This window comes from Dermacentor andersoni, chromosome 1 (genome assembly GCF_023375885.2).
Source record: "Dermacentor andersoni chromosome 1, qqDerAnde1_hic_scaffold, whole genome shotgun sequence".
Taxonomy (NCBI): domain Eukaryota; kingdom Metazoa; phylum Arthropoda; class Arachnida; order Ixodida; family Ixodidae; genus Dermacentor; species Dermacentor andersoni.
This window is the reverse complement of record NC_092814.1, coordinates 367,088,681-367,104,745: the sequence shown is the minus strand read 5'-3', so window position 1 is coordinate 367,104,745 and position 16,065 is coordinate 367,088,681.

Genomic DNA, 16,065 nt, shown 5'->3' with positions numbered 1-16,065 from the left:
TTCGTCTCGGCGTAGCGTGTTAGATAGTCTATGGCGACTATAATCCACTTGTTTCCGCTGGCTGACAAGGGAAAGGGTCCCAGAAGATCCATACCGATTTGATCAAACGGCGCGCTAGGTGGTGCGATGGGTTGCAGTAACCCCCCAGGATTCAATGACGGCGATTTCCTGCGTTGACACTCACGGCAGCTTTGCACGTAACGCTTCACCGTGGGAAAAAGTCGGGGCCAGTAGTACGTCTGGCGTACTCTTGCAAGAGTGCGTGAAAATCCCAAGTGTCCAGACGTGGGCTCATCATGGCAGGCTAGGAGAATGTCATCACGGAGGGTGGCAGGTACGACCAATAGATACTCTTTGTCGCTGGCACTCGAGTTTTTCTTGTAGAGGACAGACACCCTTTCGGAGGCAGAAGGTCGAGAGACTGCGAGAAAGGTGTCGTGGAATTGTAACATCCTTGCCCTCTAGGTGATCGATGAGAGGGCGTATTTCGGCGTCCTCGCGCTGTCGTGTGATCAGGTCAGATGCGGTGAGGGCCCCAAGGAATGCGCCGTCTTCGTCCATGTCCTTATCGCAAGTTTTGACGGGAGCGCGCGACAACGCGTCAGCATCTTCGTGTTTGCGGCCCGATTTGTATGCGATGGTAACATCGAACTCCTGCAGACGGAGACTCCATCGAGCAAGTCGCCCGGACGGGTCTCGTAGGTTGGCTAGCCAACACAAGGAATGGTGGTCTGTCACCACGTTGAAAGGGCGACCGTAGAGATAAGGCCGAAATTTCATGATGGCCCACACAACCGATAGACACTCTTTCTCGGAAGTGGAGTAGTTAATATCGGCACGTGAAAGGGTGCGACTGGCGTAAGCGATCACTCGCTCGACGCCTTCCTGGTGTTGAACGAGAACAGCGCCAAGACCGGTGTTGCTTGCGTCGGTATGCACCTCGGTGTCAGCGTCCTCGTCAAAGTGAGCGAGAACGGGTGATTCCTGCAGGCGCTGCCGTAACTCGGTGAAAGCTGCGTCCTGCTCATCCGTCCGAACGAAGGGTGTGTCTTCTCGCGTGAGGCGTATGAGTGGTTCGGCGATCCGGGAGAAATTTGCGATGAAGCGACGATAGTACGCACACAGACCGAGAAAGCGGCGTACTGCTTTCTTGTCACGAGGAGTCGGAAAAGCAGCAACAGCAGATGTTTTGTCTGGGTCAGGCTGGACACCGCCGGCGTTCACGACATGACCGAGAAACTTCAACTCTCCGTAACCGAAGTGACACTTTTCTGGCTTTAGTGTGAGATTAGCGGAGCGGAGCGCCTCAAGTACCGCCTCTAAACGCTTCAGATGTTCTTCGAAGGTCGCCGCAAACACGACGACGTCATCTAAGTATACTAAACAACTGTGCCACTTCAGACCCGTAAGAACAGTGTCCATCATTCTCTGGAATGTGGCCGGTGCAGAACACAGGCCGAATGGAAGTACTTTAAATTCGTACAGTCCATCCGGGGTAACAAAGGCAGTTTTTTCGCGATCTCGTTTGTCAACTTCGATTTGCCAACATCCACTCTTCAAATCTATTGATGAAAAATACTTGGTTCGCCGCAGCCGGTCTAACGAATCATCGATCCGCGGAAGCGGATAAACGTCTTTTTTTGTGACGTTATTCAACTTTCTATAGTCAACACAGAACCTAAGCGTTTCGTCTTTCTTTTTGACAAGGACCACCGGCGACGACCAAGGGCTTTGGGATGGTTGTATGACGTCATCGTCAAGCATTTCTTTCACTTGTGCATTAATAACGTTGCGTTCTTTCGCCGATACGCGATAAGGCAGTTGTCGTATGGGACGAGAATCGTCATACGTGATTATTCGGTGTCTCGTGATGGGCGTCTGGCGTACCTTAGAAGTAGATGTGAAGCACTCCTTGAACCGAAGTAGTAACTCACGCAGCGCTTTTTGCTTTTCCTCCGAAAGGTCTGAATTGATGTCGATGTTGCTGAGTGTGTGAGCTGGGTTGTCCTTTGTCATAGACGCAAAGCATTCAGCAACGTCTGCTAAGGGCTCAGCAAAAGCGATAGTAGTACGACGAAACAGGTGCCGATGTTCCTGGCTGAAGTTCATCACGAGGAGCGCAGAATGTCCACCTCGAAGCATAATGAGACTGCGGGCTGCACATACACCGTGAGTCAGCATAAGGGAGGAATTGCCCTCTGCAACAGCTTCGCCGTCACGCAGATCGTCGCATACGACCGCTACCAGGACACTTGCGCGTGGTGGTAAAGTTACACTGTCGGCGTAAACCCGAAGCGCGTTACGTCGGCAATTGTCGCGGCTGTTCGCTGCTCTCTCGGTCGAAAAAGTCACTGTGCGTGCCCGGAGGTCTATAACGGCACCATACTCTCGCAGAAAGTCGACGCCCAAGATGAGGTCTCGAGAACAATCGCGGAGTATAAGGCAGCTGGCTGGAAACGTGGACCCACGAATTTGTACTCTGACCGTGCACATGCCCAACGGTGTTACGATATGCCCGCCAGCAGTACGAATTTGCGTTCCAGACCAAGGCGTGATAACTTTTCTAAGTTCCGTCGCTAGTTTTCCGCACAAGATCGAGTAGTCGGCACCCGTATCCAATAACGCACTAACGTGGCGGCCGTCGAGCACAACAGGTATGTCTAGCGAGAGTCTGTCGCTCAGTTCGGCTGCTGTCGTCGCTGAATCGTGCTGAATAGATCGTGCTTGCGTCGATGGGAGGTCTTCGGAAGGGCGATTATCAGCGGCCTCGCCCCCGAAGGTCGCTGTTCTTAGTTTTCCCGGCGAGGGCTTGGCGATCGTCCCTGCGCCGCCATTGGAGGGCTTCTAGGAGCTGGGGAAGATCGCCTGGGGGACGGCGAGCGCGACTGCCGCCGCGGGAACAGTGGCATACCCTGCTGGTTCAAGTATTCTTCAATCGCCCTAGGCCTTTCGCCATATCTGGGCCTTGGTGAATCCGCGGCGAAACCTTGCAGTCAAAGGCGGCGGTATGGGCATTCGCGGTATACGTGACCGGCTTCTCCACAGTGATAGCACAGAGGCCTTCTGTCCGGGGTACGCTAGACGTCAGATTTCCTTTCGAGCGGGCGCCGATCCTCCATACGTTGGATCGGTTGCACTTATGGGAGCGGCGGGACTTATGACGCGGCGTAAGACGTGGCGGGGATGAAATGGGTCGGAGCGCGGACAGGGACTCGCCCCAAAACTTCCGCATACGACGGCCGCTGCAACTGTGCTGTCACAGGCGGCGCATTGCTGCTTGGGCCTGGGCCTTGGATCGCTTGCTGCACTTCACTTCTCACGAGGGCAGAAATGGAACCCAGCGTGGGCTGAGGCGAGCAGCTGAGCCGTTGAAGCTCCTCACGAACCACAGAGCGGATAAGGTCTCGGAGAACGTCCAGGTTTCCAAAGGCAACCGCGTCCGTCAGTGAAGCAGCATTCGCGTGTCTGTCATACGTAGCTGAACGCTGGTCCGAGGGTGAAGTAGCGTTCATTTGCCTTTCATAGAAGGCTGAGCGATGGTGCAGCATCTTTTCCATCGTGGTGGCTTCGGTTAAGAATTCACCCACGGTCTTCGGCGGGCTTCGAACCAGGCCAGCAAATAGCTGTTCTTTAACTCCCCGCATTAGATGGCGCAGCTTCTTTTCTTCTGACATGGTAGGGTCCACCCGACGTAAGAGGCGCGTCATATCCTCTACGTACGACGTCACGCTGTCACGCTCTCATTCGGCAGATGAATACGGGATTGGAGCGCCCGTTCGGCTCGTTCGCGGTGATCAGCATTGGTTTATGTCTCCAGCAAGGCACGGCGGAACTCGAGCAACGATTTCAGGAGCCCTTCTCGGTTCTCGTACCAAGTGCGAGCACCGTCCTCCAACCTGAAGTACACGTTTCTCAGCTTCGCCGCGTCGCTCCATTCGTTTATCTCAGCAACGCGCTCAGACTGGGCTAACCAGTCTTCAACATCCTCGAAGACATCCCCGTGGAACACTTTCGGCACTCTGAGATTCTGGAGCAGGTACTGAGTTGCCGTTGTGGCCGTACCTTGCATAATGGTCGATGGAGACGTCGATGTTCCTTCCATACTGGTCCGTGGGGGCGTCGATGTTGTTGCGGAGAGGTGATCAAGCTCCGGAGGTAATCCTCGGATTCTCCTGCTGGCCCGGTGAACAGGGGTGTCCACTAGTATAGGGCTGGTACTCCGGCTACCAGGAGGAGTTTGTGGCATCGGATGAACCGTACCCCGCACCTCCACCAGTTTTGTCACGAAAAGACAACTGAAGATGTACCCGGCGTCGGCGAGACAGACAGTTGTACAAGATGGCGTACGCAAAACTCACGCTGGCGTCCTCAGCCTCTGCTTCTTCTTCAGCGCCCACCTCTTGCCGAGCGCGCGTTCAAGTCACTTCTTTTTCAGCGCTGGCGCGTGACAACTAGCGGCATTAATATATATATGTATATATATTGCTAAGAGATTTATTAGCAACGGGCGCGAGCGGGTAGCAGTCACAAGCGTTCGGTGAAGGACAGCAACCACGAGCTCATGCCGGTAGCGATGGTGCTGTGGCGCAGGCAGGCTACTCTTCTTCGTTACAATCGCCCTCCGCAGAAAAAGGCGCCATCCTGGCGGTTTAAGGCGAAGAGACTACTATTGGGTCGTAGTACGGCTTAATGCGAGAGACGTGGACAAGTTCGCGGCCGCGATGGCGTAGGTCCGTCGATGGCGTGAGGGGCTCTACGATGTAATTGATGGAGCACGTTTGCTCCAGAACGCGGTAGGGTCCTAGGTATTTCGCGACAAGTTTTGAGGAGAGGCCGGGTGTAGTAGCGGGTACCCGAAGCCATACGAGAGAGCCAGGCGAAAAAGTTGGTGCAGAACGGTCGGCAGGTTGACGAGATTGCTGCTGCCACTGGTCCTCGGTGGAAAAAGAGCGGGCAAGCTGGCGGAATTTCTCGGCATGACGAGCAGCTTCAAATAGCGGAGTACTTTCGGACGCGTCCGGTGTATATGAAAGAATGGTATCGAGCGTAGTAGAAGGTACTCGTCCGTATAGGAGAAAGTAAGGGGAAAACCTGTAGGTGCTTGGGCCGCAGTATTGTACGCATACGTCACGAAAGGGAGAACTTGGTCCCAGTTTGAATGATCAGAGGCGACCTACATCGAGAGCATATCGCCAAGAGTATGGTTGAAGCGCTCGGTCATGCCGTTAGTTTGCGGATGGTACGCTGTACTGGTGCGGTGGACGATTCGGCATTCGTCGAGCAGTGCCTTCAAAGCATCGAAAAGAAAGGCGTGGCCTCTATCGCTCAGAAGGTCGCGAGGGGCACCGTGGCGAAGAACGAAATGTCGTTACAGAAACGATGCAACGTCGCGGGCGGTGGCAGTCGGCCGAACGGCTGCTTCAGCATAGCGGATCAAGTGATCCACTGCAACAATAATCCAGCGGTTGCCTGCTGGAGTGGAGGGTAGCGGTCCGTATATGTCTATACCAACACGATCACAGGGCCTACTAGGGCAGGAAAGGGGTTGTGACGGGTAGACTTGTCCGGGAGGTAATTTTCGGCGTTGGCACTGAGCACAGGAGCGAATGAACTTTCTGACGTAGTTATACATGCCGCGCCAATAAAATCGGATGCGTAGTCGAGCATAGGCCTTGAAAAGGCCGGCATGCGCGCACTTAGGCTCTGCGTGGAAAGCGTCACAGATAAGGTCTCGGAGATGGCGGGGTATCACGAGAAGCCACTTGCGAACGTCAGAGAGGTAATTACGACGACGAAGAATGCCGTCGCGAATGCAGAAGTAGGTAGCCTGGCGGCGAAGAGCGCGAGATGGTGAAGAGGTGGATGGATAAGAAAGGATGCTGATGAGAGAACTCATCAAGGGATCCTTGCGCTGCTCCGACGGTATGTTGCGCAGTGCATGAGGTGTAAGTGTGGGCTCAAGGGCGGGTAGGCAAGCGCAGTCAGCGGAGACCGGTGAGCGAGAAAGGGCGTCAGCGTCCGTGTGTTTGCGGCCGGAACGGTAGAGAACGCGGATGTCGTACTTCTGTAGCTTAAGGGCCCAGCGAGCAAGTCGGCCAGATGGGTCCTTAAGGGTAGACAGCCAACAAAGGGTGCGATGGTCAGTGACGACATCGAAAGGGTGACCATACATATAAGGACGGAATTTTCCAAGGGCCCAAATAATGGCTAAACACTCTTTCTCTGTAACAGAGTAATTAGCCTAGGCCTTTGTTAGAGTTCAACTCGCGTAGGCAACGACATATTCATCAAACCCTGCTTTTCGTTGCGCGAGTACTGCGCCAAGTCCGACGCCGCTGGCATCGGTGTCAACCTCTGTGGGGGCTGCAGGATCGAAGTGGCGGAGGATAGGTGGCGAGGTGAGCAGGTGGCGTAGTTTCGTGAAAGCGTCATCACAGGCGGGCGACCAAGCGGGAAGTTCTTTGTCGCCACTTAGAAGGGCTGTCAAGGGTGCACTTATGGAAGCGAATTTTCGAATGAAACGTCGGAAGTATCAGCATAAACCAAGGAAACTTTGAAGCTCCTTTAACTTCTTTGGTTGCGGAAAGTCGGTGACAGCGCGGAGCTTGGCTGGATCCGGAAGGACGCCGTCTCGCGATACAACATGGCCAAGATTATTGAGCTTTCGGGCGCCAGAACGACATTTGTTTAAGTTAAGTTGAAGTCCCGCATCACTAAGACATTTCAGAACTTGCTCGAGACGGCTGGGATGTGTTCGGAAATCAGCGGAAAAGACAACTACGTCATCCAGGTAGCATAAACATGTGTTCCATTTGAGGCCGGATAAAATATTATCTATCATTCTCTCCAAAGTGGCTGGAGCGTTACACAGGCCGAAGGGCATTACGATGAATTCGTATAATCCGTCAGGTGTTACAAATGCTGTTTTAGGTCGATCAGATGGTGCCAAATGGACTTGCCAGTATCCGGAACGTAAATCCAGGGAAGAAAAGAACTCAGCTCCCTGCAAGCAGTCGAGGGCGTCGTCGATGCGCGGTAACGGTTAAACGTCCTTGCGCGTTATCTTGTTCAGACGTCGGTAGTCGACGCAGAATGGAATAGAGCCATCCTTTTTCTTAACGAGGACGACCGGTGATGCCCAGGGACTGTTGGAAGGCTGCGCAACTCCACGCTTGAGCATGTCAGCAACCTGGTGGTCAGTGACACGGCGCTCAGAGGCGGATACTCGGTAAGGGCGTTGCCGTAAAGGTGCATGCCTGGCAGTATCTATCTGGTGAAAAACGGTCGATGTGCAGGCCAAACCGGAAGCATGGCTGTCGAAAGAAGCACTGAACCTCTGCAGGAGAGCAATAAGCTGGCTTCGTTCTGAAGATGACGTCCCATCGTCGATGGAGCAGTGGAAAGCGTCGAGGTGTGACTGATCAACCACAGGGTCACAAGTAAGTGCGCCAAAGTCCGCAGAAGTAGAAACGGCAGGAGCGTCAAAGATGCAAAAGGTGTCGACCGGTTGAACAAGGCCTAGGCATTCACCATGAAATAAAGCTAAAGGGCAGGCCGTGGGATTCTCGACGACCATTTTCGTGACGCCACTGCGAAGAGTAAGGAGAGGAAACGGCAGCGGAGAACATGAGCGGCAAATGAACACCTCAAAAGGCGTAAAGAGAACAGTGCCATCAGAAATAGCGGCGCACGACACAGGCACAAGCTGGGAAGAGCGTGGAGGGACGGCATTGTCTTCGGACACAAACAGTTTAACAATAGAAGGGCCGTTTTCGATAGTCTCAAGGTCGGGAAGTGCAGAAAGTTCGAGTTCGGCGTGACAACAGTCAATAACGGCGTTATTATTTGCAAGGAAGTCCCAGCCTAATATAATGTCATCGGAACACGAGGGCAGCACAACGAATTCGACGGTATACAGTAGACCTTGAATGAAGACGCGAGCAGTACAGGCAGCGAGAGGCGCTATATATTGAGCGTTCGCGGTTCCAAGGGAGAAGTCGCAGAGGCGTCAAAACCTTTCCTAGTGTGCGGCAGAGATCGGCGGAAATTACGGATACGGCGGCTCCTGTATCTACACGTGCCAGGACGGCGATTCCTTCGACAGAGACTTCAATTACGTTGGCTGGAGAGGGACGAGGACTTGGGCATTGTGACGTGGACGCAGTTCGTGCCTCGGGAACTGCGGCCATCAGTTTTCTTGCTCGGTGGACACGGGACGGCGCCGCATCGGAAAAGGCGAGCGACGACGGGGAGAAGGTGTGCGGCGGGTAGAGGCGGTTGGGCGGTCAGGGGAAAAGGAAGAGGTAGGAAGGCTGGAAGGCGAAGAGGAAAACGGAACGGGGAAAGGTGGCGCTCGCCGGATGTTCTTAAGAGGAAGCGTGCAACGACGACAATGGCGCGCCACGTGACGAGCACCACCGCAAGCAAAACATATTGGGCGGTCATCGAAGGTGCGCCGCTGGTGGGGGTAAGGTCCGAGTCGTGGCTGAGGATTCGGAAAATGCTGTCGGTCGTGAAGCGGCATAGATGGCGACAAAAATGTCGGTGGTCGATGCATAGATGGCGGCAAGAGCGTTTGTGGACGAGATCGGTAAACTGCTTCAGCGTAAGTGAGAGGTGCCGTGACTGGTGTCTGCTCAGCGGCTGGAGGAACGGCTTGAGACACTTGCTCTTGTATGAAGTTGCGGATCGTAGGCTGCAAAGCAGGTGGTGGTTCCTGGACAGAACATATCAAAGATAGCTGGCGGAAAACCTCTGCGCGAACGAATTCCTGAATTTTCGCGAACAGAGCAGCATGGTTGTCGTCGACTCCAAGGCTTGACAGAGAGTCGGCGGGCGGGGTGGGACGTCGGGTGTGAAGCCGTTGCCTGCGCAACTCCTCGTAACTCTGGCACAATTCTATCACTTCAGCGACAGTGTGAGGACTCTTTGATAATAACATTTGAAACGCGTCGTCCAGAATACCCTTCATTATATGTTGGATTTTATCCTCCTTTGACATCGACGCATTCACCCGTTTGCAAAGCTCAACAATGTCTTTAATGTAGCTCGTGAAGTTCTCTCCGGCCTCTTGGGATCGTCCGCGCAAACGTTGTTCCGCACGAAGCTTTCTTACTGCTGGCCGACCGAAAACTTGGGTAAAGTTGGTCTTGAAGACCAACCACGAAGTGAGGTCGGCTTCATGGTTTAGAAACAATAGTTTCGCAACGTCCGTAAGATAGAATGCGACGTTTCTTAACTTGGTAACATCATGCCACTGGTTATGGGCACTCACTCAGTCATAAGACGAGATCCAATCTCCAACGTCTTTGTCATCTGTGCCGGAGAAGATAGGGGGATCTCGCTGACGCAAGGCACCGGCACAAATCAAGGTGGCCGGCACCGTTGGAGGAGCCGGAGGAGTGCGCGCGTCGTCGGGCATGATGGGGGCTGGAGTGCGACTCCGAAGTTCCACGGTGGTCAAAACCCAGCACGTCCACCACTTGCTATGAGATTTATTAGCAACGGGCGCGAAGGGGTAGCCGTCACAAGCGTTCGGCGAAGGACAAAGCAACCACGAGCTCATGCCGGTAGCGATGGTGCTGTGACGCAGGCAGGCTAGTCTTCTTCGTTACTATATATATATATATATATATATATATATATATATATATATATATATATATATATATATATATATATATATGTATACCCACACATACTGAAGAGTGACCTTGGCATTCATGTCCAGACGAGATGCCGACGATGCGAACACGCGCTGAAACACGTTTCAATACTGCATTGCGATGAAGTGCTAGCTTTATCTGAAATAAAAATACCGGCCCGTATTCAGAACAGAGTTTTACGCTAAAGTTGTTCGTAAGAGCAGCTGCGAGCTAGTCATGGTATCAAACATATTATCAGGGAAGACGACCGGCTAATGTCAAAGAGCGCCTGTGAACGAAAGGCTCTGTGAATTCAGCAGCTGATTTGGGAATTGCACTGATGTAAGGAGTGCGCTATATGAGATATTAAAACTCCATGGGCTATGAGCGTGCCCAGCATTAAGAGGACGTTTGATATGCAGTCGCATTCCCTTCTATGGTTAGCAGTTGATTCCGAAATAAGGTTCTTTGGAAGTTTTCTTCTAGTAAACCGCAAACTACTGCTGGTCAAATCTAATTTGCAGTTCCCATAACGCACGATGAACGGATCGTTGATTAAATTTGGGTCCAAATACAAGGCAGAGTCTTCAGTAATGCGTCTGCTGGTTTCTTAGGTGCAGTGTTAAAAGCAGCGACGAGCGATAGACGGCACAAGCTGTGCGTCATCTTTTGGTTCGTCGGTTTCCTTTGGGCTCTTTCGAGCAATGTGGTGAGTTCCACTCGCGTAACGTAAATAAATGAAATTATAGGGTTTTAGGTGCCAAATCTACGATCTGATTATTAGACACGCCATAGCGGGGGATTCCGGATTAATATTGACCACGCCACGTGGGGTTTATTAACATGCACCTAATCTAACTACCACGGGTGTTTTTTCATTTCGCCCCCATCAAAATGCGGCAGCTGTGGTAACATAAATAAGAGCGACACAGCCAATAAACGCGAGGCTAATTAAGGAGACTGGACGGAGAGACGCGCTGGCGTTAGTCTGACATGTGGAAGCTTACGAAAGAGCAAGTAACGCCACGTGAGAGTCTGTGCCCGACTCCTTGTGGCCAGTGCATGCAGGCATCGCCACCGACCACTTCATTATGCGCCTGTCCGAGAGCTGCTGAATTCGGGGTGAATGTTTATATGGACGCCTCGGGAGGGAAACTCTGTAGGTAAACACGTCGTACGTGTTCATCAGTGAGATACTTTTTCGTGTATCTGTTGCGGATGGTGGACGTTTTGCGTCGTCAACGGAATTTGGCGACGCCCACGTGCTGCGGGTGGCCAGCATAGTTTCATAGTGCCCCGGCGCTTGACGATCGTTGTTGTTAGCATGGATAGCGTTCCGCGCATACAGTGTGGTGAACTGACACGCCCAAAATTAGTATCATGATGCGACAAGCCACACTCGAAGTGTCGCCCCTTTCGTCGAGGTCACCACAAGAGCCGAAACTATGTGAGCCGTTAACAGCTCAAACCTATACCACTAAAATGCCATCGCTACTACTCAAATACTGTCACTCAACTATTAGGTTATTTCTTTCTGTTTGAATAAAAGACGACATCAAAAATTGCTTAGAAAATTTAAGTAAATCAGTGATGTCTCTCGCTGCTATTAAAAAGTTCACTGTAACTCACCATCATGTGAACAGAGAGTTATGTTTAGTCATTATGTAGATATTTCATGTTTAACTGCATGAATGTTTCCGCTGCATGCGCAACTGTGTGCACACGTCATTCTTCACCTACTGTGTGGGCCTACCCCTTTTACAACGTTCCGTTTGCCCATTGTACTGTGAGCCCCATTTCCACACACTTGTCCCAGCTAGCAATAGTGACATGTCTTGAAAAAGAAAAAGGACAAGGAAACTGAAGTCTATGGGCTTAAAAGTAATGCAAGGTTTGTTTTTAGCAAACTTGCGCAATTGGGGGAATCATATTTTATTAAATTAAGTGTTGTTAGCTTGTTTACCGCATTTGATTTGACCGTGTCGGCTATGTTCATTTAACGAAAGCTTATAGCTGTCGCCAAGAAAATAAAATAAGATGTTGTCATCATACCTTCTGGCGTAGGCGTATTTTCGCAAGTTGACAAAAAAAAAAAAAGCACGTTAAATCGAAAAGCGACACCTCAGAGTCCTGCTTGCGTGCCGTCAGCGCGTTGCCCCAACGCTCTGCGAACAACCAACCTTCTCCTCCAGTAACGTGGATCGATTAGCGGTGTCGCATCGCTAATCGATCACCTTCTCGCCCACTCTCACTGAGTGACGTTTGTAAGCAATTTAGGCCGTAAGAGTGCTCCCTCTCGTGCGATCTTGAAAATGACCTACGACAGCTCATATATCGCGCACGTCCGCAGGTGGCCAATAATTTCCGAGGCCTCGTGGCTCGACGGCGATGCCAGAGTAAGCAGGATGTCTTTGTTCATTTATTATGGGAGGGGGGAGGGGCGTGCTTTAGAAACATATATAGACTTCATAGGAAAGGGAAGGCGAGGAGCTGTTATAGGGGCGTGTTGAGCGCCTTTCACTCGAAGCACCAGCCGGGCATCACAGTGTAGCATTTTCTTCTCTCGCTCATTTAATTCATGGCTAAACAGTATGTATCAGGGTGCCATTGTGAGCATCAGCCTCACAACACATGTTTAGTGCTTCTACAGAAATTCTACATAGAGTGCGCCACCTGGTCTGGAGAAAACATGCAGCCAGTCTGCAGACTTTCTGCCGGCCTCTGCTATATCCCTTCTACCAATTTGAATACGTTTTTCTGAAGAATGCTCGAATAAATTTTTCTGCCAGGCACAGCCAGCAAAAGAAATCTTAATGTGCGCGCTTCATCGCGAAGAATAACTCCATAGAATGCGTTCGCCGCTTATGAAAAATTTGTTACGTGTCAGCCTGTCACGTGGTAACAAAATGAGCTGAAAAAGTGCGCAGTGATACATTGTTAGACCGCACTACTTTGTCAGCGTCTAAGCGTTGCATTTCTGCTGTCTCAGCTTGTAGTTTTGTATTTCTTGTCGGCAGCACCGCGTACCACACTGAAATCTGTAAACATGGCATTCATGAGCGACTAGCAATGGCACCGCTCGAACAGTCGCTGTTGTCGCCGTTATCATGTGGCGACACAGTGTGTACATAGCCTGCATACGCTGTCCCTAGAAAGTTGGCAGGATATAGTGTATCTACAGGGAAACTACACAAAGTGTGCAGAATCTTTGTGTATAGAAAGCTTAGATCGTTTGTAGGATATGATAAAACAAAGTGTTCACATTTCTGTATATACCGCCCTCACAAAATCAGCAGAGTAAGCTTGAATAAAAGCCAGAAGCTGCACGCAGGAAACCTACAGGCTCGGTATACAGGTACGTAAATTTGACAAGAAGGTGACCGGAGTGGCAGAAAGCCTGCAGATAATACGCCGAAAGGTCACACCATCTTTCACAAGGGCATGAAAGGGAACGCCAGAGTGCAAATCAGAGAAGAGGGTAGATGGGCACGAGAGAAGAGAGAAGAGGACATGATAAGAGGGTAGATGCTGTCAAAAACAGAGCAGAAAGCGAAGCACTTAATTTCGCTGGTGGCATTCTGGATGCTCTGCGTTTCAGCAGTGCAGGTAGTATCATGTGCTCCCATCATGTACGCTCACATTCACATCGCCGTCATCAATGGACACGTTCACAGGTCTCAGCAGCGATATCTATAGCACCGCTTGAACAGACTGTTTTACTGATATCTAAAGGCAAGTAACATTAAACTGTGGGCTCGATGCTTCTGGCATTCTATAAACGTAGGTGGGACAAGAGTGCCAACAGTTAACACAACAACCCCTCCCTTCTAGCTCCCGGGTATTGTTTGCAGTATTGTTTGAACCTATCTGACACGTGCTCCTTTGTTACCTTTCGCATTGCTCATTATGCGTAGTTGAAGAAGAGCCAAAGTAAGTTAATTAGGCCTTTTGTGTCCAGTTAAAAATCTGTACCACCGGAACGTATCCTAAGAGCCGGCAATTAGTCTTCCCTGAACAATTAGGCAGAGCAGAACATGTACACAGAGTCAGGTATATAAGATGAGAGATTGGTATCATTTTAATTTTATCAACGTAGATTGTGTCAGTATTTTCAGCAGCTCCGGTAATATTAATTAGATCTCCTGGCACTTACCGGCTCAACTGATTCGGTAGTTTGTTGAAAACTACGTGTTGCGTGTTTAGTATCACCGATGCGATATATATTTTGCTAAACAGACAATACACAGCTAGCCTCCGTTGGCATTGGTTACGTCACCTCTTATCTCATGTGAATGAAATTAATACCGCTAAGTATTTTAATATATATGGAACATCCAGGGCAATACGAAAGCTACCACACGTCCGTAATGAGCCGTTCCCTTCGCAGAGCAACAGCCGGTCATGCTTGGCGCATTTGATACAGGCTCCTAGGAAGATATTCTCTAGGAGTCCACCAAGGAGACTGTCCATTTTGACCGCTGCTGATTGGCTGGGGCTACTCGTATCCTCTTCGCTCGTACAGCTGCATCTAATCAGCAGCGGCCTAAATGGACACTCCACTAGGTGGACTCTTACAGAATACCCCACCCCACCTTGTTCTCGGAGAGGCATTTTCTTGAAGTGTCACGAAGTTTTCGAGTAAACGTATGCAATCCAAGGGTCCATTATGACGTCTCCCTAGGCATCCAACAATACTTGTTCAACATCGTGAACATACCTTCTTCTGTCCTTGTAGCCAATGGTGTCATGTCCACGTGAGCATAACATTATTACACTAAAGCAGGGAGGCTGCAGTTTTCCTCGTCGCTACCGGCAGCTATGGCTACGACGTTGTACTACTCTGCACAAGGTCACGAGTTCAATTTTCAAATGCTGCAAGCGAATTTCAGTGTAGAATGATTGCGAAAATACTTGCGTACCACGCATTGACTACACCGTACCGGACACAAGATGACCAAAAAATTCAAGTCTTTCCGCGGCGTCCCCTATAAGCCACTGGGTAATCCTCAGACGTTAATAGCACGCTAAAAAGAAACAGTAAATAAGTTGAGATTTGTAAAATATCATTCAAGAACTTCACTTTCGTCAAACTCACGGTAAAAGGTTGAATATTAGTGAAGAAAATGAAGCTTAGAAAGAAAATGCCAATCTTATTTTTTGAATTTCGCATCAGAACTCCAGGGCCGGTACGTCAGTTGCATGTCACGGAGCTTAACTATATTTACGCATAAAATGCCTTAAAATTGTACTCCTTGTTGGCGAGCTTTAGGTGACCTTGAGCCAAAAGCGAGAACCGTTATCCGGGTGCTCAAATGAGAACGTTGGGACAAGTTGCGAAAAGTAAACGATATTATACGGCAACCAGTTACACGTACGGAAAATGCGGTCTCTGGCCCCAACGCCTCGTATACGACTGCATTACATACGCTAGTTACTGCCCAAACAAGTTACAAAAACTATTGCTTTCAAGTTCTTCCTAATGTTTGTACACTATATCACCCAATCAGTGACTTCTAGTACGCTGAAACTTTATTTGTGGCTTGCAATAACGACGTTCATGAGGCCGAGACAGAGCGCGATACACTTATTTTAATCTTTTGGTGCCGAGATAGGGTTGCCTGTGCTCTTTAGAACGCCAGTGGCCCCCGAGTTCCACAACGTGGGTTTTGCATTGCCTCGAGAGATAGCGCCACGCTGCGTGGTGCCGCCTTCAGGCGCTTTTCTTTTTCTAGCTGGGCAACGTGTATACGGATCTGTGCACAGTATGGCGTCGTGCGGTGTGGTGCGGTGTGGCACGGTGTGCCGTCGCGTACATGCACTACACCCATTTTAAAATAGTAGCTAGTATCATCTCCAAGCAATCTCCATATTATGCTTACATGTACTCTCGATTACGGGAGAGTTAGCAGTAGTTTCTCATTTGGGTCCTTGTGCTTCAGCAAAAGTTATTTAGACTTCCTATGTTCAGTCTGACGCTCTTAAGATATGATGCAGTCCATGAATGTTTAACTATCCCTTAAAACACGCCGTACAAATACATGGCGTCATGGGCGGCGACACGAGTCTTCTCGGCGATAGTCTTCTCGCGGTAGCCAAGACATTCCTGGTATTTTTAAAAGGCAATATACTAAAACATCTGAAATAGTTGTCATCCTTAGCGGCCCTCTATACCACAGAATTAACTTTTTATGAATTACATGAAATGCTTCTGAGCAGTCTTATGCGGGGATTAAGAGGAGCAAGCTGTAACTCCTCTCATAAAAAAAATTAGGACGAATTCAGCTGAAATTCAATAAAATGCAACATAATGGACGTGTTGGCTTTTGGCAATTTTCGTTTCGTACCTGCTTTTCCACCGTTTGGTGAAATTCAAATCGCCTTGATGGGCGGAATATATGTATTTCCGCTCAAAAGTTTTTGG